Source organism: Dermacentor variabilis, chromosome 1 (assembly GCF_050947875.1).
Source record: "Dermacentor variabilis isolate Ectoservices chromosome 1, ASM5094787v1, whole genome shotgun sequence".
NCBI lineage: Eukaryota > Metazoa > Arthropoda > Arachnida > Ixodida > Ixodidae > Dermacentor > Dermacentor variabilis.
In genome coordinates this window covers 57,423,430-57,444,560 of record NC_134568.1, presented here as the reverse complement: position 1 = coordinate 57,444,560, position 21,131 = coordinate 57,423,430, and positions in this window count along the sequence as shown.

Here is a 21,131-nt window from a genome sequence, read left to right as displayed (position 1 = left end):
TGCTTGTTAGCTTGTTCCTCAAATAATGGCGCAGGGTAACTAGGAGGAATGGCTAAGAATATCACAATTATAACGTTGTTGAGCTGCACCATCTAATAGGGCCCACCATCCCAATTTTATATTGCCGTCATTTATTCGGTTGCAAATGCACTGTTCGCCCTAAGAATAAAAAACTGCTTATTACGGAAGCCCAATTTTTCAATCTGGCTCGACTTGCTATCTTCTTTAGCGCTGCTTTAAGGCGCAGTTATCGGCGCTCATGACACGCACGGTTTTGGTTTTTTGAGCAAGGTGGAGGAAAATTCTTCGCTCATTCGTGCTTTAAATGAGGCCTTTTAATCTGCTTAAGAGATGAGTTGTTATGAGCTTACTACAAACCACAAACACCCACTTCGCACAGGCAGCTTAACTAAAGAAATTTTAGCTAATAAGCCTATATATCATCCGTGAGGGATCTTTCTCTTGTCGGCCCCTCCTATGAACATTGACAGTATTGTGCATCGAATCCGTTTGGTTGAGCACATGGTAAAGCAACTCTTGCGACAGATAAAACGCGGATATGCGGTAAGCTGCTAGTTTTATTGTTCCCTCTTTGAAAAATTACCCTTAAGCATGTTCATCGCATTCTCTATATTACTTGATTCACTTTGAAACAGCTGAATCATCTAAATACTAGGGCGAACTGTGATTAAAATTGTAGATTATGTGGACTACAGAGGACCCGGGGAACAAGATTTTCAGGTTCGACGCTTTCGAACACAATGTGAACGAAAATTGGTTAACATTTATTTACACAAACTAATGCTCACACTTAAACTATAAAGACGAAAGGGCAATAAAAAACAAAAGTATCAAGCTCAAGTATATCAATTATCAAAAGTTTCGGTTTCGGAGCCGTAGACGTAGTTGTCGCGGTGGTCGGCTTCGTTGTGGACGGCTGTGGCGGTCGCTCGCCGCCTAACACGGCCACCGTGGTCGGTGAGCACGTCGTCGTACTCTCGGTCGCCGTCGTTGTCGTTGGGTTTCGCGTCGTCGTGGTCCGCTTGGTCGTCGTAGTTGTCGTCGTAGTTGCGTCTCGTGGTGGTCGGCGTTTTCATGGCCGTTTCGGGCTGGTCGCACTTTACCGCAGCCACAGCAGCAGCCCTACGCGGCAGCGAAGTCGGAGGGTCCGTGCGAGCGGTGGTCACGTGGGTCGGGTGAGCCGTCCTGCACGCGACGCTGGGGCGGCCACTCCATTGTCGCGCGAATAGCGGGACGTTGTCGCTGCGACCGCCAGCGTGTGACTCGCCGCTGCTGCCGTTCGCGTGGTGCTCTCTGTGGCTTCGCTCCTGGGGCGCGTAGTCACCCATCTTGTGCATCGCCATTGCCCGTGCGATTCTGGACCCGGAAGCGATGGTAGCATGGCTGCCATTCATCAGGCGGAATTTGATGATGTGCATCTTGTTCCGTTGGTAGGACTGGCCGCTGTCTTTGGCGTCGACCACGCCACCCGAAGCCGCCGACCCGTTCGCGCTGCCTCTGGCGCCGCCGGTGTCGACGCCGACGAACTGCGCCCGGCCGTTGCCAGTGCGATTGTTCAGCTTTACTGCGCCGCCCCGCTTGAACAGGAAGTCCGTGATGAAGTCGAGCAAATCCTCGTCGTCCATTCGCTGCTCGCCCGCGGCCCGCTTGGACGGGTCCTTGGCGAGCACCTCCTGGTGCCTCTCGTAGACTTGGTGTTGGACGAGCAGGTATGGGTTGCTCCAGGACTCCGCGGGCGGGGCGAGCGCAGCCAGAGCCGTGACGCCGAGCAGGGCAACCACCGGTCGCAGACGGGTGAGGGTTCTCACCGAGAACACACAGCGCAGCAACCGGCGATGGTGGCACAATCCTGCGGGCGCTTCGTGGCTGAAGCGTCGACAGCTCTCACGACTGGTGACTTCGGGCGGGATCGTGGCCGCGGCGCAAAGCGGCGGCGTTGGCAACCTCCAAGCCCACGGGGGCCTGGTGCGCAGCGCTGGAGCAAGGCCAACCATGCTTCGCATTCTGGCTGGGACGACGAAGACTTGAGAGAGAGCAACAATGGAGTCTGCAGCACATCTGCGGAGGAACCACGGCAGCATAAAAACTTCGGGAGGAGCCGAAATTACGAGCGTTCAGCTGCAGCTGCAGACGCGCCAGCAGATACACGTCTAAGGGAGGTCGAGCGGCGGCGATGGACCTTGCGCTAAACCCGACGAAGAATGCGCAAGTCGTCACTGTCCTCTCCAGAGATGGAACGCCTTCTTGCGAGATGTCTCGTGCAGAAAAGAATGGACCGCAGCTGTGATGATGATGATGATGATGATGATGATAATGATGATGGTGGTGATCATGATGATGATGCACCTTCAAAATACGGCAAGTACTACCTATTGGGGATGGGTCAAGGCTCGGGTGGTTGCACGCACAGCTAATGTAATCAGAAAATTGAACTTGAAAATGTAGAACTGCGAATAAAAGATTAAAGAGTAATGGAGAAGTGAAACAAGATGAATGGGCTTTCATACTTTTAAAAGAAATAAAAGGAATAGTCGTTGATGAAGTCTGAATGGAATGGAATGGAAAAATGTCCGACGATCACGATACTCCCGAATACGAAATTTGGGCACAGCTGCATAAATGTTTTCATTTCGCGATATATTGAGACAAAGAATTTGACACCGAAACCACCGCACTGACTGGCCCAGTGCCGTCAGCGCTTTCGCAGATGCAGGCGCAGTATGGGAACACAGGCACGAAGACCGCCGTCGGAGCCAGCTGTGGAAGAAGACGACGACGACGAAGGCGCGAACAGTGGCGCTGGCGCGTTCGCGCGCTTACGCCGAGGGACGGCGACGCTCAACCTAAGAGCGGGCGCCAAAGAGCCGAGCTCTAGAATTATAATGGTGTAGGCATATAGGCAGACCGTAGCCACCTTCGGTTTTGTTCTTGTTCATATTGCCAAGCATTATAGTGAGTATTAAGAAGGAGTCTAGCAAGCAACACCTTTTGTCTAACGCAGAAAGACTCAGAGGGCATAGAGTAAATATAATCAACTCTAGAGGAAAAGCTGGGCCGGAAAAGGGGGAACCGCTAGGGCGCCGCCCTGTTGCTACTGGTCAATGTGGCCACCGCAGTTATTATTGAAAGAGCTGAAAACAAGTACAGGTCACCTCATGCTTTGTCATTTAAAAACGCACAGCGGTCCACTTCTCGAGCCATTGTTGCAGTATGCAGCGGACCGCTTCTCGAACGCCGGTCGACTCAGCTGCTGTTGACGATGTTCCGTGTCCCATCTTGAACCGTTGCGTGATCCCCATTCCGTGTACAGTGTAAGCTGCCGCGGAAGCGACCTGTGTTAGTGAACCATCAACAAAAACATGTTCGGTGTGTCCGTACATGTAAGCAATGTAGGATAACGCAAAATGTTTGAGCCCAGCAAGCTGGATTTTCGACTTCTTCGTTAATCCGGGGACTGAGAGTCTCACCCTTGGCTTTGACGCAGTCCAGAGTGAAACTTCCAGTACGTCATGCTGCGCGACGTCCGACGACAGTAGATGCTGCGACAACACGGCTTCTGGGTAGGCTGCTTCAGGCCGTATGCTTGTGACGTTTGTCAGTGGATGATTCCCGTGCCTCGTCAGTAGCCTTACTTCCGTGTAAATGGCCTGGCTACACTCTTTTTCAATGAGAGCTCTAGTCCACAATTATTTAGGTATGTTGACATTATTGACACTGCACTCTATAGGTTCGCTTGTACTTGGAAGTGAGTTAAGCTCGAGGTCCATATTCAGGTGTTATTTGCGTACACAGAGACCGAGACTGCGCCTGCGAGCTTTTTTTTCTTTTTTTCTTTTTTTACAAGTCCAACGAGAACGAAATAAAATAAAGTTGGGCTCAGCAAACCTTTTTGAGGCACCCCACGATATACGGGGTGCTTGCTTCTATCACCGTCTAGAGCTGCCATCAATATCGTTCTCACTATTTACTGAATATTTGACAGCCCTCAACCTGTAAGACTGGGAAATAATTCAACTTGAGGATCAACTGGGGACTATCTTAGTTGCCTCTGGTTTGCAAATGACAGGTTCTAACCTGCAACACTGTAGTTACCTCACAAAGAGTGATTGAGGCCATGAGCCGGCAAAGTGTAAGGATGGGTTTGAAGATGCAAAATGACAAAATATGTTCATAGGCCTTGCAAGGCGACAAGCGTTTGCGGTTGGTAATTATTCAATAAACAGAAGCTGTGCCAGAGTACGTAAAGTAGCAGCAGCCGAACCGAATCACGAGAAAGAGATTTCTAGGCAAATAAATAATAGGCTGGAAGGCAAATACCAGACTCTCTCTAAGTTATGAACGGCACCCGACAAGAAACGTATACAATATTTGCATTTTACCTGTACTGACCGATGGAGCTTTAAAATTGAGCATTAAAAAAATATGAGAACGGAACTATACGGCAACGGAAACAGATGGAACAGAAAGGCCGAACGTTATGCGCGAGGACAAAGACAATGTGAATTAGAATGAAACCGCGACTATAGCTGATAGTCTAGTTGAGATTAGGAGAAAAAAGTAGAATTTGAGAAGTCCTGTAGTGCATATATATAGGGGATAACCGGTGCGCTATTAGAGTTACAGAACGGTGTCGAAGGAGAGGGAGACACAGACGGGGACGGCTGATGTCTTGGGTGGGGTGATCGACAATGGAATATGCAGGCACAGGAAAGAGTCAGCTCTACAAGTGTAAGTGGAGATCGCTGGGAGCGGCCTTCACCATGCAATTGGCTTAATATAGGCTGATTACTATCACAGACCACCATACTCTAGGAAAAAGATTGTACCCTTTGAGGTGTGTCTTTTCCCTAGGAGGAATGGCTAAGAATATAACAATTATAGTGTTGTTGTTGTTTTGTTGTCTTATTCAGCTACCTTTCACGCGTTTTGCACACGTTCGTATATGTGTCATCTGACGTGTTACAACGGCCTATGGATTCTACCACAATTATGAAACCGCTTCGTGTCGCATGCTGATATCTCATCAAGTCTCTGTGCTTTAGAGAGGCCTACGAGGCGAATAAATATTATGCATAAATTATGTAACGATTTATTGTATTATTGCGCAGAACATCCACGCATTCTGTGTCGATCACGCACTATATAGGCCCGTCTAAATTCACTACAGCGCGAGCTATGTAGAGTGCATGAAATATAGTTTTTTCCTTCGCACTACGCCAGTGCTGAAGGGTGATTGGGCGGTCTGACGACCACAGAACAGCACCGGTGGCAACAGCGGAACGAGCGGACGGACGGATGGACAAAGCAGCAACACCCAAGTGGCAGCTGGCAGCAGCAGTTACCCCGGCAGCAGGTCCATCTTGCTTTCCAATGCGATGAAGATGCCAGATTTCTCTTTTAATTCGCAAAACTTCAACAGAACGGAACGCAACGGCGCTGCGACAGTGTACGCGACAAGCAAAACTGTGACCCCACGCGTGCTCCCGAAGCGAGGGCCTTTTCGCAAACCGCACCTAAGTTAAACAATATGAGCAACGAACTCTCAATGGCACTGCAGACAACACGGCTATTTGGAGTCGTTTGAAGGCGCACAGCCGCGACTGTCAAAGACAATCAACTACCTCAGCATAAACAATCGGCCGCGGGATTGGACTATATATGGCAGCACGGGGAGTAAGAGCTTCACTGTGAACGATTTGGGCATATTGCGTGGTAGCGAAAAGAGCTGACTGCAGTGAACTGATGCTATACATTGCGTCACAACGCCACATATTTGCTTGAAACGCGCAGCGAATGTTCCTGCTATTGGTGGCGAGGAGTTACGGAGTCGCCATCTATCGGAAGCGCCTCGCTGGCGTAGTATGAGGGATCATGCGGCGCGCTCCTCATAGGTTTTGCTGTCAGCGCTCACTGAAAACACCACGCGCGAGCTCTCCCGGACATTTTTATAAGTACTTTCGAAACGAGGGAAGTTTCTTACTGTCTAAATAATAATCTTGGGCAAACTGAAAGCACACAATCGTTTACCGACGCTATCTCCTTACCGAATACGTACAGTGAACGCCACTGCGCGCGGTCGCCGCGATGAAGTCTCCCGAACCGGCTTCTTGCGTGAAAGGTAGGTAAACGCTGAGAGCAAACTATGTGAAATATATTCTTATAGTGTTTGTATAACTAAGTATAGCGTAATAGAACGAAGCCTCAATGCAGCGATCGCGCAGATTCGCAGCGACCGACTGCGTGTCTGCATGCTTGTCCGCGCACTGTTCCGCTTTCTCCGCGCGCGCGTTTTCGCACCGTGTCATGAGCTTTAGGCCGCACAATATGAGCATTTGACAGTATACAAGCAACCATTGTTGCGTCGGCGCTATCAGAGCTGTTCAAAAATAATTTCATTGTAGAAACTTCGACGCCTACGGGGACTGTGATGTCCCGTCGCGACGATTCAATCTTTTTTTTTTTCTTCTAAATTCTTTGACCTTTCAATATTATTTCTCGAGTTGCGTCGCACTGTATGTTTATCGGTGTTCTCAGCATGCAATTTCCCGCTGCTCCTTTTTTGTAATCGAGTGCATTAATTCATAACACAAACATGACCATATGCCATGCTTTTTTTAAATTTGCTTCTTACCGCTGCCTTTCCACTCCACTGAACTTGCGAGTATCTATAGCATCGACAAGTTCATAGACCAAACCGTCATGACATTAGTCGGGCAGCGGACTCGGGCGAGCGTCTCAGTGCGCGTTTTCAGAACATCGCAGACCGGGCGACGTAGCAGAAATCTTCCTCGCGTCTGTACTTCCTGCATACCCGAGTTGAAGCCGATGACTGTTTGCCGGTTTTATGTTTCGCGAGCCAAGCTTCACGCAGCTTCTTGTCCTGCGGCTACGTGTGAATAAGGCTGACACCGGCCTCCGTTACGTGCGTCCGGCCCTGCGGAACCGAGCAGTAGCCTACCATGTTGCGCGCCTTGAAAGGCAGCCACTACCTATTGTAGTGCTTTGAAGCGTTGTAAAGGAGACACTCGAAGCGGGAAAATTTCGCCACTAAATGAGGACCGCAGCGTACCAGGGAATTTAAACTCGTTTTCAGCTCGCTTCGGCGCGCCCGAAGCAGCCGACGCGGCCGCTATGTCCACGTGATCCCTCCTAGCACGTCACGCCGACGGTGGCGCCAGCTTTTCCAGAGGTGGAGCTCGAGGCCAATACGTGAAAGGAGCGCTAAACGCAACCTTCTCTTCCGGTACATACATGCATGGTGCTTTTGTCGTTGTTTGGCTTGCCTATCCTGTTGGCATTCCTGTTGTGCAACTCAACTGTTCGCTATTCTTAGAGCGCTTATAAAGATGCCTGTATTCCTGTACAAGTGAAATCAGCTAGTTATTAATGTTATTCTACTTAACCGCTTGTACGCATCCATAACTAGCTTTTACTTTCTTCTTTCAACCATCTGTCAAATACAAGATAGTTACTAAGTTTAGTTAAGCATGGTGCACCACTGTCAGTGAGAGCGCACTAACAGGATCGCCGTGGAACTTCACATGCGTTTTTTTTTATACGCGGTAACAGAAACAACATAGCATTTTAGCATAACGATCTCTTGCACGATTACGTGGATGATTATAGTGCGAAAAAAGTTAAATTATCTTGAGCCAAGTTTATTACCCTTTCTTTTTGAACATAATTACCGCTTTGAAATAATGACCAGTTCTGCGACGCCCTACGTCCTCTTGCAAATCGCTGTATTCGTTTGACTTTGGTAATAATCAAAGTACCAAAGCGCGAAAATTCGCTCGCGTGGCGCAATTATTTCCGCCTAGTGAGATATCCACAAAGGCACCGCAGGAACAGCTAAAGGTGGTCGCGCAACCACTAACCACAGTCAGAACCACAGCCTTGCAATTACATACGCCTAAGATCGATTGCATCGTGCGACATCATTTGAGCGCTTAAGATATTCCTTGCAACTGCTGAATGATCTCACACCACCTTGTCGATATTTCCTGGTATCACAAAGATTACGGAATAATCAACACATCGTTACAAGGGATCGCTAAACCGCTGCGTTCAGGTATTGCAGCCACCACTGGACTTGGTTAAAACAACGCCGAACGCTTTTCCTTTTTTTTTTTTGCGAACTGCTTGAATCACAATGTGGCAATAAAATTTGAGTAATTGCGACTAACGGAGGACGCGACGATCACACGTCGCGCACTCGACATCTGCAGTCAATGATTGCATTGCAACGCAGACTACAGCGCGAAGCTAAGTGAGTCTCTACGCCATCAAAATAATCATGCCACCGTTTAAATACAATAAGAAACAAACAGATATTAAAAGGTATGCGCGTCTAACGCAGACACGTAAACAAGCAGCGGCTAGCAGACTACGTGTCGCGCCAACCGCGCTATCGTGCTTATCCTACGCGTCCTCGGGTTATCGGGGTGGCGCGACTGGATGGGTGGGCCTAGGGTGCCTCGATGTCCCCCTCGTCAGGGCGAGGAGGCCTGCACCAAAGCAGGTCGTTCGAGGCACCCGTCAATAGCGCTACGTGCATACAATCTTCCGTCGCAGGAAAGTGAATGTCCGGCACACAACGTCAAAGAAACAGAAAGCGCCCGAGTGAATGATGACGATCATCGCTGTGTCCCGAAGGATGCCGAGAGTTCGAAGGGCGTACTTTGTAGGGATTTCTATAGGGATACGATCGGCTGAATGCATGGCAGCTCGCCTGCTTGAGACCCGACTGCAGGGAGTGCCACCGTTAAGAAACCAATTCTGTATCATCGTTCGGCACATCTCACCTCTCCCCTTTCATCGTTTCTGCCTGAGGGTTCGCAAAAAAAAACGTTCGCAAAGACTTTCCCGCCTTCAGTAACTTTTCCTGTCGCTCACCTTGCCACACAAACTAACTTTCCTTTTCGTTCTTTTAAAGAGACCCGTAAGGGCCAGAACCACGGAAATTCACGGAAGGTATTTTATACGGAAGCTACATGTAAAAGGAGAGTTTGTTTTTCTTACCAAGTACTGTATCAAGTTTGGCGAGGTTTGTTGCATTTAAAAGAAAAACCTAATATCTAGTGCCCGTTGGTTTCGAATTTTTGATTTAGGGCGTCAATATTTTATAAAGAATGGCGAAAATGAAAAATTTTCTGAAAATTAAACTATCACGCTTACAACTTGCTCACTCAGCAATGAAAAATGATATCACAATTCTATGAATTGAAACTAATAGAGCATCTAAAGCGGAAAGAATATATATTTCACACATAAATACTAGACATTTAGTAATATGGAAATACAGCTTTTGCAGAACCCTTGTACACAACGTAACAAATTGACGTACGATATAAGATGACGTATTGAATTGGTCCGCTCTCGATGATATAACGGGTGCCGTTTAAAGAACTGCGATATCTGTTATTGATGCACACCTATTAATTTGTAAACTTCGTGCGCGTGAAACGTCTCTTGTTTGCGACGGCGCCTCTTTGGATGACCGGAAATTATTATGGTGTTGTTAAGTTGCACAACAGCAATGTAAACACGAAAAGGTTGATGCCATCAGTGAAATTCTGCCGATTCACAAGAAAATGGTACGAAAAAAGCAGACGACAGATATGGATTACTGCGGTGCGCCGAGCGAAGTAAACAACTGGCAAACGAAGCGAGCTCGTTCATTGATCACTCCTGAGTGCATGACGGTTTTTATATGTAACCCACATGAATTTATTAATTACTCGGTACATAATACTTTTGTTCATATAAAAACTTTAAGTTGTTTGACGAGCGCTTGTCCTGTCTTCTTTCTCGTGTTTCGTTTGTGTGTGCGCTGGCCAAGAATGGAAACCACTTCTGTTTTATGCGCTAGTAGTGGCCGAAGTTCACGCGTGCCGAGAAATTGAATATGTGCACGATGCATTGAACATGACCGGAGTTCATTCCCGCTTCACCACTGCACCGATCGATCGAGTTACTGGACGATACACGCCCGCGTCTTGGTCACGCCGGCATTGCTGAAGAAGGAATGATTACTAATACTTTCAACTTCTGTCTCTTGAGCACTGTTAAAAAATGGCCAAGCTGTCTACATTGCTGCCTCTATTCCATAGTGCAGGGGACTTCTAGTTAAAGTTGTGTGCGCATGTCGTACTTGTGCTATGCAGCGATATATTTTGTTTATTTCCACACAGTGTCGATGGAAGTCCGTTGTCGCCATCAGAGACAACACGGATTTGTAGCAAACATATTGCGAGAAACTGCAAAAATGACTTTAGCTCGTACGTGCCGTATGTATGTGCCGCATCGTATGTGCCGACGATTTTTCCGGCGGCACATACGATGTCGTTTTCAATTACCTGCTCAGCGTCACTTACATGGTTAAGCATACGCTGCCCTTTCGCCGCATTGCAGCCATAAAAATAATCGTCAAGCGTACCGATCTTCTTAAAGGCAAATAGAAACGTGCACAGTCTGTTTCACACTTAGGGGAAAACTCGGAACGTATTGCATCGCAATGGGGCTAGCAATGGAGTCGTGCGACGGCAGCAGCTCGAGCAGGCGCAGACGCTCGAGGGGAGGAGTCGTGATCTGCGTCGTCTGCTACGGCGGCGCGCGCTGGCCGCATTGTCGGGAAGCGTGCTACTGTCAGGGGCAGTGCACCGATTTCATCGGTACTGCAGGAACTGAGCTTATATTCTTTATTAAACGTTTTGCGTCGCCAAACTCTGAGCCTTCATTGGCAATAATGGAGTTCCACCAACTTCTTCTGACAGCATGCTTCGTTTGTTCTTACGAAAGGCCGGGGTACTGAGCGCGTGCACGTATATATTTCTTCACTGTGTGTGCTACCGTAATAAACACCGACAAGACGCACCAAGATGTGCGCGCGACGTGCTCAGTCTTTGTTTGACTAGAAAGGAAAACAAAGCACTCAACAATGATAACTACGGAGTCGAACACGATGAAACAAACGGATACGATTAAAGGAATGTTTTAGGTTAAGACAATGAGCTGGAAGTGATTTTTCTCGACAATCATTCACTACACCAGATAGACCCTGCCCGCCGGCGGGGAATTGGACACGTCACGCTCGGAACTTCATTTAGTATCTCATCATGTCCCCAGCGGCAGCGATGACAGCGCTCATCATGGAAGGCAGTGAAGTGTAGAATGACTTGATCAGGGATGTGTTCATTCGCAGCACGTCTCATTCGCTGACGATGGTGGATCGAAGCATATCCTCGGGCGACTGATCGAGGGGATGGTGCGGCAGCGATACTTTCAACGAGCCCCAGACATTTTAAATGATGTTGGCGCCCGAGGATTGAGGCGACCACTCCAAGAGAGTGACTGCGCGCTCTTCCAGCAGTTCTTGCACAACACGAGCAGTGTGGATCGGCGTTCTATCGCGTTAGAATATATAGTCGCCTTCCAGAAACGGGCCGTCAAGAATGTATGGAATCAGTACGTCGTCTATGACTGCCCTGCAGCGATGAACATACCTTCGAGGCGTATCAGTGGACGCCGCACAACTCTTAGTAAAGAATACCGGCTCATTTCAAGCAGTAACGATGAGATCGGCGCCCTGCAACCGACAGTAGAAGGTTTCCGAACAATGCGGCCAGCGCGCGCCGCCGTAGCAGACGACGCCGTTCAAGATGCCGCCCCTCGAGAACCTGCCCGAGCTGCTGCCGCCGCCTGACTCAAGCGCTCGCCGCATCGCGATGCAATGCGCTTCGAGTTTTCCCCTAAATGTGAAACAGACTGTACGTCGCCCTTCGAATGAAATGTCCACGCGCACACACGTAGGCACACACCGCGCGCGACACGAAACGTGCCCAATGTTGCGTACTCCAGGGTAGCGTACCGTACTGCTGCCGAGAAGTAGCGACGCCTGCCTATCGAAGCTCGACCGACATTACTTATTGGGTAGTGTGGCGTTGTCGGCGGGCTGCAGGCATCCGGTAGACCATGGCGACCGAGCAGGGGCGAGACGATTTGCTAGTGCAAAACTTGCACTGTTTATTCAAAGGTAGTTGAAAGAAAATAAGAAAAGCATAAAGTATGAAGTATAACACAAGTACATTTCGGAGCCCCTTAAATAGGCTCTCTACAAGTGTGGGCGGGATCTTGCTTCCGTCGATGACACGTGACAGGCACAGAGAGAGGGCCCCTCCTCCTGCATTACCGAGCACGGGAGGAGAATACGATCCTCTTTTCGACGAATCCGGGGAGAAGGTCGGGTGAATGACCTCTTCGGCGCCGAGGGGTCCGGCCAAGTAGAAGGTAGGGGGATGACGTATCGCCCGTGGCGTCCGACCAAGTAGAAGGTAGGGGGATGACGTATCGCCCGTGGTGTCCGACGCCAACCCTAACACCAAACACGCACAGTGCAGGAGGCAATCAAGGCGGCGCGAGCGAGAGATGGGAGAGGGGCACTACCTGCTAATAGAATTTTGATTCGCATGCGGCGCTCTCACCGCCGGCGCAGCAGCGCCGCTCTCGGTGCCGTTCTTGTCCATAGCAGAGAAGTGGCTACGTTAGGCGGCTCGAATGATAATTGTAGAAGCGTCATTCAGAACACACGGAACTGTTCTCCACTTCCTTTTTCTGTTCTACTTCCTTATTGAGTAAAGAGATGTTGATCCATAAATATTTTCTTAAACAACGGTTAAATTTGTTAATTTTCGCTTTCCTACCTGTTTGGCTGTTGCCTTGGCTGTCTCCCTTATTAGATCGCCTCATTTCTCTACTCTTTGCGACTCTTGTTTCCTGTTGGAAATTTTGCACGAAAAGAGCACTACCATTAAGGGAAAAACCAGTCGAGTTAACGGGTGACAGTCATATTGTTTATGAGTTTAAGGGTCATTGCAGGGTTTGATGATGGACGCCTCTCTCGTGTTATCTTATTTTGCACCTTATCTAACCCATATCCCGGGTATATGGCTCCGATAATCCGTCAGCGTCGCGGCGAGCTGTTACTCGAGGAAATAATGAAGCAAAAGAAAAAGTTAAACGCAACAGGCGTTTTCTCCGGCCGCAACTCGTTCCTCGTGCATACAGACCAACTGACCACGAACCGAATCTCTTTACTGGTCCCTGGATCAGTCTAAACAAAGAAGGTTGAACTAACGAAGCAACAGTGATGGGCGTGACCGTCGAAAAGACGGTGACAACGGAACGCATCTCGAGTTCATCGCGCGAGCACCGAATCGATGAGAAAATTTGGCTTCACACCCCAGGAGATGCCGATAAATACCGTCATCCAAGAGGAGTGAAAAAGGTAGCAATATGTTGACCAATGAATACCTGTCAAGTCTCAACATTAATTTGGCGGCACTTTAGGAATGTGTGTGAGAACTGGTGGCGCGGGCGGGGAGGGGTGGCCAGGCCCCCTCTTCTCTCTCCCCCCCCCCCCCTCGAGTGGGTACGTGCGAGCCTCGGACACTATATTATTTTTTTAAGGTTCCAAAGAGGCATGCAACTAACTTCTTGCAGCGTGTGCATCTTCTGAATGAAAGAAGCTCGAACAAAATAAAGATTCAGCTTCCTGCACGTGGTTAATTCTTGTCATGCTTACCGGTACATTATGCTCAGTTTAAAAGCAGGTAACAATTGCAGCCGAAATCGTTAGCACGGTTGCCCAGTAGAATGCAGTGGAGGGAGATGGTAGGTGGGGGGTGGGTGAAAAATTCGCACGCCAATGCTTTTCGCGCAGAGTACGCAGTTCTGAAAATTGGGAATGTAACAAATTTAGGCCCCGAACGTCACTGAAAAATTGAAGCCAGCCAGCACGCAAAGTGAAGCTCACATTTAGGGGTTTGCGAATTTTCGAAAAAGAAATGTTTCACTAGCAGAGAGACATCATTTCTTTATTATTCCTATTTGATTAGAAAGGAAAAAAACAAATAAAAAACAAACAAATAAATGCGATATATTGCTGGTTGTGGGGGGCCAGACGGCACTATTTTATTTGTTCACATTTGACTCGTAATGTGTGCCCGATCTTGCGCTACTTCCTACATTCACCTGGTGGAATTTAGTGCCTAAAGTAGGCTCAGCCACCGGACTGATGAGGTTTGCGAGAAAGCGAATCTCTCCATGACAAGGGGCTTTGGATTCCGCTTGACGATGGCCCATAAACTGGTTTAGCAGCGGCCAATCGCTGCAGCTCGGGCGTCTGCACGTGTCTACTGAAAAACCCCATAAATCGCTTTTATTCGCGTCAGCGCGTGTGTCCGGCGAAGTCTGCGTTGAAGGACGCAATACAACATGGAATGCAACAGTAAAACATCCAAAGCACCCTCAGCTTTTCTCTGCGCAGTTTACTCGGTGCTGCAAAAGCAACACCTGCCATCGTCGTTTCGGCTGCTTCGCACAAGCATCGCACTCCACGCTTACAGCGTGTTGACGTTCTACGTTCGTTCCTTGTTTTCAATAAGACGGGCGGAACGCGTGACTTTCAGCCAGGCCACGTGCTTATATTTTATTTGTTGTAATTTGTTCCTCTATTTTCTTTTCGCCGCCTCCTTAATACCGACGCTCCGCAATCCGCCTCCCCAGCGGTGCAGGTGCGCATGTACAGAAGAACGCGTGACGCCAGCAAAGGGATCGAACGCATACATGGCGCCACCAAACGAATACAGCACGGTGAGATGCAGTATTAAGTGATTGCGTTTAATGTCAGCAAGAGTGGTTGCTGAAAAAAGCTTCCTCAAAGCTCCTCTCGGGGCCATGGAAATTCTGATGCGCACTCCCGATTAAAGCTTGTTTGAGCCAGCACTGACGCTTCCATACCCTCTGGTGCGACGCGTAATGAAGAAACTGCTGTCTACGAAACAGGCAGAGACGAGATCGCTTCCACAGTGCAAACGCTTTCTTTCCTTTACAGCACGCATCTACCCAAAACAAATAAACAGAGCGCGCAAATCCACTTCGAGTCGTATAAATGCCATATTAAAGCAGTCGCAAATGCAGTGCGACAACCTTCGTGCTAAGCTGCTGCAGTTCAATAGAGCTGCCAGCACAGAATAACGGCGTCAATTTTTGGCATCCGCCGAAGGCAGGAGTCGGACACAGCGTGGTGCGGTCACTCGCGTCGTCTGCTAGCGCTCGCTGCGTCGGCGTACGCGATGTCCCGAAGTGGCTCACTGAACCCTGCTGCCACTACCGGTAAAAGTGCATCTTGTGTCATGCTCACGAAGTGAGTTTACCGGCTGTACCAGTGGAACAAATGAGCAACCAGCCGTCGGACCATCACACGGCGGCATAGGGACAGGGCTCCGAATGTTGTCCACCGCAGTGGTGCCGTCTGTCGACAGTATCGACACAGGCATAGAAATGTATAGTTTCTTTTATTTTTCTAAAATCTTAAGTTTTCAATTGCTCACACGCGCCATCTGCGCAGATGAGGCTCGGATATATATATAATACAACGAAAGAAAAAAGTTAAAGATCGAAACCTTTCCACACCGCTCTTACGCTAAATTTGGCACTCCCGGAGTCTGGCCACGACAATGCGGTGTAGAATGTTTTCCTCGGAAGCCCTACGAGGCAATATTTAAGAATGTTTTAGTCAACATTACTTTTAGATTACTGATCAGCTAAAATATAAAAGGTAAATGCTCGTGCCGATTTGAATGGTACATAAAAATCAGGCAACAATGTACAGCACGCAGTTGCAGCATTTAGCAAACACTGGTACATCCTAAATAATTGTTACATAATAACTATAAATTAATAACGCGTAAAGTTATTTGTAGAAGATGAGTACACTTTTATTTGAAAAGAAAGCGTTCTTAATTTGATGTTTGCAAAAGTCTGGCAACAAATCATAATTTGTGAAAGTCCGGCCACGTTAGCTGAACTCCACTTCCGACGTAAATTCATTCAGCCAAACATAACACCGGCATACTATATTTATGTAATTACATATTATGTTTCTTTAAAAATTTTAATACCTGACACTTATTGCAGCCAAATAGCAGGTTTTGTTTTTGTCGCAAAATGCCGGCAACTTTGAAGACACGACATAAAATTTAGGCAACACAGAAAACTGCTTCCGCCGAATGTTGTTTAAATCGATGCTTTGAAACTGCGCAAACTTGCTGTTGGTTGAAAAAAAAAATAGACGAGCTTAATTTTCGGTACAAACAAAAATTTCTAGACACCGAAATTGCAGCTTTTTAAACTCCTCCGAGATCCGAGATCGTCGTTTTGGATTTTGACACACCGCTTACGTTCGCGGTTCGTTTTGTACTCTAAATAAACATTGACGCGATTTGTTTACCTACGTGACAGAAGGGTGACACTGGCGCATTTGCTTTAACAAACGAGGAAGAGAAACAACTACGTAGAACAACAGAAAGAGAAAAGTAATGTGTTAGGTGTTCTGAGGCCGTACCAACTTGTTATGCCGAAGGAAAACAGCGTATTGTCTTATGTTTGTTCTATTAGTATTATTAAAGTTGCTCACGAGCACTTGTTGCATGAGCACATGAGTTGCATGAGCACTTGCTCACGAGCACCACCGCTCGCTGCTAAATAGGGCCGTGCACAAGAGAAAGTTTCCTCCATTTCGCAGCCTTTCCAGCCAGCCAGTGACGTCTGCTTTGTCGTCTGCTAGCCTAGCAAGGAAAAACTTCCTTGAAGACATTCGTTGTTCGTCTGCATATGTAGCTATTGGTTTCATCGTGAAATATTTTAGACGCAGCGACAGACCTGAAAGTGAGGCAGTAATACAGTAGCTTTACAGCGAATTGACCGCTGCGCTAGAGTTATAGGTGTCTACTCCTAAAGTGAAACTTGCAGCCACTATCTTACGGTACTCCGTAAGTTGTTTCAGATCTTCAGAACCACGCGAAACTATCGAAACGGAAACCTAGTGAGCAACGACGTTAGAGGGGGTTCCTAACAGGTTTCAGTAGTTTCAGTACTCATTCTAGTACTTATACGGAAATCAAACTGCGCCAGTGACAGAAGTTGCAAGCGCGGTTGCGACATTCGCCAGGCTGTCGTCTGTTGCGGTCGGTGTATTCAACTAGCTCCACCTTGAACTCTCTCCCCACCCACACACAAACCCCTTCAAGGAGAATAAAAAAAGAAAAAACATCGATGCCTTTTTCTTTTTTACTTTCTTTTTCAAAATTCTAGGGTGTAAAGTGCTATGCAGAGAAGGGAAAACGCGGAGCTGGTCCAAAGGATGCTGTGTGTCCCGATTAAAAAAAAAAGAGTTAAACAAAACTTTCAATGAGAAAATTATCGTAATGTGATGTCAAGAAGCGGCATAGTTTCCAGTGCACTATCCTGTACGTTTGGCTTCCCTATCCTTCGTGTTCTTAAAGCGCAAATAATAATTTAAGGGGCCCCTCACCAGGTCTGGCCATTTTGAGCTGACAAGCGCAGATCATACAATACGCGATAACAAACGTGTCTGCAAAGTATTACATCGCCACGCGCCGCGGAGAGATTTGAAATTTCAATCCGAACGCCGTTTCCCTGTTCACTCGCGGCCGCCGCGCTCCAAGCCGGACGGTGACGTATTCGTGCCTCTGCGCCTACGTAATCGTGTCTGCAGCGTGATGTCACTCGTGGTGACACGTGATTTCGAGAATTATGCAAGGCAACATTTGTTATCTGTGCAATATGTAGCTTGAATTGACGAATTGAAGTTTAGAGAAAAATAAAACACACATAGGGAATGTCTGTGTGTTTTTTTTTTGTTTGTTTAACTTCGCACGGGAGCAAAAGAGATGTACTTTCGCTTCGTCTGCTTGTTCCCACGGTCGTACGGTCACGTGCGCAGATAAAGAAACTATACGTTTTCTACCGTGTTCCAGCGCGTGATCACGCTCTGCGATCCGCCTGTTCTGCCTCAGTATTCGTGTAGCAGTGAATCATATCGCTAGTCATGCTTCCTTGTGCACAGCGTGCAAAATGGTGCGCTGCGTGAACGAGACAACAGCTCGCGCGCGACGCCATTGAGCAAAATGCGTAGCGCCGAAAAAAACAAATGGAGGAACAAAAATGAAGGCGGTGCCTGTGACGTATACGTCACGGGATCCTCGAGGTCCGGTATGGAAGAACGCAGGGAAGCAATTTCGCTTGCGCAGGCTAGACGGGGCGAGTGGAGAGATACTCTTGCCTTGCAGTGGAGCCCGCCTGCTGAGGTTCGCGGTACTGAAATATTTCTATCTCGGCGATTAATTAGCCGATTTGAAAACTTTTTGCGGCAGAACGCTCCCTAGAGGACACTTAACAAGTTCCAGCGTATAACCAAAATGTGCTATGGGCCCTGGTGAGAGGCCCTTTAACATGAGCAAGAACGTAAATGTTTTCTCTGTTTGTTTAATGAAACGTCGTAGTCGTATCAGTTAAAAAAAAAATCATAGCTATGATGTTCTCTCAGGATTTCGCTCGCCTTTTCTTTTTTTCCTTGAAATGGCTAATGTGTTGTTGCTTTTGCGAGTTTTCTTTGTGGTTCAGAAACAAATAAATTTCATTGTCGCTGTACAAAGCTTATTACACGAAAATATATGCCGGTGCTCAAGGCAAAGAAGGTGAAAGCAATCCTTTTCATCTAGAGTTGAACACGACAGGGCAAGGCATGGGAAAGTTCGCGCTGCACTGTACAAAACAGCCGAGGTCTGCAAGTGAGGCATGCTCCCATCTGCGCGAAGCATATCAAGGGGTGCCAGGGCTGGTTCGTTGACTGAGCGGAAAGGCGTAGAGACGGCTAAAGCAGTTCAATCAACGAATGGGGCTTATTCCCCAATATGTGCAATGCGTACCATGGTTAACTGGAACACCGGTACAATTTTTTTCGCGCAGCAGATGGCTAGTGATTAGTGCCGTTTGCACCTTTGTATACAACTGTAAAGTGAGAGCCACCCATCAGTGTGTTCCATTCAAGAGTGGATAACACTGAACAAGAGGCAGGTACGACCAAGGACTACAGTCCTTTGCTGGTAGTAGATATTTGCAAGTGAAAGCTCCTGTGAGAGGCTGCAACGAGTTATATCTTTGTTAAAAAATAAATAGGGGAGGAAAGGGGGGGGGGTTAAAGCGAGCTATAGGTCCACTTTGCTGGAGGTCACATACCTGGCCCGACAGAGCCAGCTGCCACTGGTGAAGCTGCGCGTTTTCTAGGTACGTTCCGGCTACACTGCATCTAACAATGCCCCCAATCTGTGCAGTAGTAACTAGTGAAATTGTTACGGAATTGTGAATGCGGAAAATTAATAGCAGCAAGACACATAAATATACAGAGTGTCCCGGCTAATTTTAGCCGGAGTTTCAAAATTCGTTCAGTCGTCATTTCATGCGATGCATGACATTGTTAGAGGAAGAATTCCAACGTTGTCGCAAACATGATTCAGCACACAGTTTGCGCACAGCCGGGCGACCAAACACAGCCACTAAAGATGTCTTGAACGAGAACCACGTCGGAAAATCGGACTCATGGTTGTTGTACCAGAGGCTGACCACACCCGCGAGATAGATGAGCACGCTGCTCAGTATTGCAGGGTCGTCCCATTTGTCGTGGCCGCTTGACGACATACTAGAGGGTAACTCTAGTATGTCGTCAGCCAGTACTCGACGTCGGTGTCGTCAGCGCGGCTCAATATGGCAGGGTCCCAGTGGCGAGGCGCACAAGAGCACGTGATGGACGGAGGAGGCGCTTACTAGGATGGAGTAGGAGGCATTGGCTGGGATGCGTTTTCAGGCGTGGTTGAGCGTAGGGTACGGGATCGAAGTTGCAGGGTTGACGTTGTAGGCCGGAGCACCCTCCACCACTTGTAAAGGCGTTTATTAGTCACCGGCGTTTGGTACCGACCGTTAGAGCAGGGCACGACTGGTGTTCCCCGAGCAAAGGCGCTGGAGAGATTGACCCGCTAGAAAGCGCTGGTGAGGATCGCCCACTATATAGCGTCCCTCTTGTTCGCTACAAGTAGGCTCACGCGCTCTTCCACTGAAGAAAGTTACCGTCAGGTTGATGAAAGGAAGAGCGGTGTTGCGCAGAGGCGACAGGGGGTCCGCTCTTTGGGGCACAGCGTACGCTCGGGCAGCAACGCCCCATCGCGCCGGCGCCATCGCCTTCAGGGAATGCAGTACGCTAGGCCAAACAAGGATGGAAGGGCGTTTCCCTGCACTGACCGGCCAGGGACGCGTGTCTGAACGCTCCCAAACATGAGCGCTAGTTATTCAATTTACGGCTGTTTTTTTTTTCTTCCTTTTATGCCTCCATGTATTGTTTCTGTGCAGCGAAATTTACTTCTTTGAATGTTAAAAACAATCGATATGTCAGTTGAAATTCGGTTAATTCAGTCACACATTTTTGTTCAGAAATTGCGCATCACAAGTTTCGGTATCACTTATAGAAGGCTTCCGAATGGCGTACCGATGTGCGCGCCTTACGTGAATGCAACGGCGTGAGTAAAACTCCGTGTCCTACATTTAAATCCGCTGCCCTGAACTGTTTTGTTGACCGCAGGATTTTACATAAATACGCATATCCAATACTAGGCACTGATGTCAATTTCCCCTCGCTAATTATTATAATTATTTTATTTTATTCTTGTTTATATTAGTGTTGAAGCAAAAGCTGACCAGATGTGGCGTTCGATCACCGAAAAACGTTGTGATAAAATATCGTGGATTTTTGCTGTACTCGAGAATGTAGTACTTTGCCAAAACATTTCTGCCGAAAAAAGAAAAGACGATCGTGTAAAGTACCCTCGAATTTCAGTCATTTATGTCAAGCTGTGTCGTGCACAGATTCATTTGTTATTTCGTAACAAGGGCACCCTGAAACTTTGCATGCGCAATCTACAATACTACATGTTATAGTGTTCATCATTAACCCTTATGTTACTGCTACAAATGTGCTCTCTTTCGGCCCATTTATGTTAAAAAGTCTTACTTGAAGACTTAGTAGCCGCACCGTACACCACGACACATAATATAGTAGCCCGATCACTGGCGTTCTGAATCAATGTAAAACAGAAATAATTGTTCCCTTAGTTTTTGAATTCTTATGTGAAACTTCAATGAAGCACCTCAAAAAGCATGAATGAAAGTAATAATTTGCACTTTTTAGTATAAATAAT